Source organism: Trichosurus vulpecula, chromosome 7, assembly GCF_011100635.1.
Source record: "Trichosurus vulpecula isolate mTriVul1 chromosome 7, mTriVul1.pri, whole genome shotgun sequence".
NCBI lineage: Eukaryota > Metazoa > Chordata > Mammalia > Diprotodontia > Phalangeridae > Trichosurus > Trichosurus vulpecula.
In genome coordinates, this window is record NC_050579.1 from 206579655 (window position 1) to 206582012 (window position 2358).

The 2358-nt window shown below is 42.4% G+C and overlaps 1 pseudogene; it reads right to left on the reverse strand.

Annotated features, from left to right (window-relative positions):
- Positions 1–595: 595 nt before the first annotated feature.
- On the reverse strand, positions 596–1740 carry LOC118856947 (annotated as a pseudogene).
- Between the last annotated feature and the right edge of the window lie 618 nt (positions 1741–2358).

The following is a 2358-nucleotide window of genomic DNA, read 5'->3' on the forward strand; positions in this document are numbered from 1 at the left end:
AATATTGGTCTATGCCCAGTTTCTGCCACATTATTTTCTTTTGTGATAATTTCTTGAAAGATGATGTCTAAGCTATTTTTTATTGTGGCTTTCAAGTAATCAAATAATTCTTAAATTATCTCTCCTAAATCTATTTCTTCAATAGGATGGTTTATGTTTGCTTCTATTTTTCTTTCATTTTTTAATAAAACTGTTTTATTATTCCCTTTCCAGTGGGTTACTGAATACTTTTATACTGCACATAAAAAGCCACTAAGGATCTGGCCTGTGGGCTCATCGGGGCTACATCACAAGTACATAGCTCTACATATCAGCACCAGGGTTGGGGGTGAGAACAGATGATTCTATCCCAGTCATAAGAGGATAAGGGTTTTCAGACAGAAAGCCAGATGATCAGGTAGGATCTGGTGTAAGACAGTTCTAACGAAGCAGTGAGAACATCACAGAAAGGTTGGAGAGGGAAGTTAAGCAGCAGAGGCCCTGTCCCCAAAACAAAATTGGTCTAGTACTTGGTGCTGCCCATTCTTAGGACAGGAGCAAACTCGTAAAGAGGCAACTGGTGCCTGTGAGCTCATAGGCCTCCTGGCCACAGAGTTTACTTGGCCCAAGGGTTTCTGAAGTTCCTTCCAGCAAATTTAGCCTTGCTTTCCAGCTCTTCCTCAATTCTGAGAAGCTGGTTGTACTTGGCCAGATACTTAGATCGGCAGAAGGCACAAGTTTTGATTTCCCCAGTGCAGTGGCCCACCACCAGGTCTGCAATGAAGGTATCTTCAGTCTCCCCAGAATGATGGGAAACCATTACTCCCCACCCATCAGATGGGCCAGCTTGCATGCCTGGAGAGATTCAGTCATGGAGCCAATCTGGTTCACTTTGAGGAGGAGGCAGTTACATGCTTTTTCACTCACAGCCTTTTCAACACGCTTGGGATTGGTCACTGTGAGATCATCCCCTACCACCTAGATGCCTGCAATAGCAGTGAAATGCTTCCAACTTCCCCAATCATCCTGGTCAAAGGAATCTTCAATAGACACCACTGGATAGTCCTTGATGAAGCTCTTGTAGAGGTCCCCAAGCTCAGAAGGGGAGATGTATCTGCTGGGATCATCAGGAGACATGAAGTACAAGTCATATTTCCCAGATTGGAAGAATTCTGAGGCAGCAACATCCATGCCAATTACAACCTTATCAGTATAGCCAGCCTTACTAATAGCAGTCTTTAGCAAGTCCAGAGATTCTTTATTCTCCAAGATGTTAGGAGTAAAGCCACCCTCATCTCCTATGTTAATGGTGTCCAGTCCATATTCCTGCTTAATCACGCTCTTTGGGTTGTGGTAGACCACAGCTCCAATATGCATGGTCTCCTTAAAGTTTGCTGCTCCAACAGGAAGGATCATGAACTCCTGTGTGGCCAGCTTGTTACCAGCATAGGAGCCACCATTGATCACATTGAAAGCTGGAACTGGCAGGATGACTTCATCACTGCCTGCAAGGTCAGCAATACAGTAGTACAGGGAGATACCTTTCTCAGCAGCTCTGGCCTTACAAACAGCCAGAGACACTCCCAATATGGCATTTGCACCAAATTTAGATTTATTCTCAGTGCTGTCCACTTCTATCATCAGTTTTTCGATCTTCTACCATTCCACAACTTTCAGTTTCTTGCTAATCAGGGTTGGGGTAATAGTTTTATTGTGCTCAACCACTTTTCAGACACCCTTCCCCATATAACAGGTCTTATCATTGTCTCGGAGCTCCAGGGCTTCATGGATACTGGTAGAAGCTCCACTGGATGCAGCAGCTCAGAACTGATCTTTTTCCATTTAGAGATCAACTTCAACAGTGGAGTTTCCATGAGAGTCAAAGATCTCTCTTGCATGGATCTTGTAAATAGATATGGTGAGTTTCTGGATGGAGTTTCCTCCACTGGGCTCAGAGAACAGAGGCTGAGGGGGTTTTATTATTTCTTGATGCTTCATGGAGTTATCAGCTTCCACTTGCCAATTCTAATTTTTAAGGAATTATTTTCATTGAGCTTTTGGACTTTCTTTTCCATTTGGTCAATTCTATATTTTAAGTACTCATTTTCTTCAGTTAATTTACGTATATCTTCTCCCCTTTTTTGGCTTTCTTTACCAAGCTATTGACTATTTTCATTATTCTTTTGCAGCACCCTCATTTCTTTTCCCAAATTTTTCTCTACCTCTCTGATTTTAAAAATCCTTTTTGAGCTCTTCCAATAAATCTTTTGGGGCCTGAGATCAATTCATTCTTTTCTTCGAGGCTTTGCATGTAGCTGTTTTAATATTATTGTCCTCTTCTGAGTCTGTGTTTTCATCTTCCCTGTCACCACGGTAACT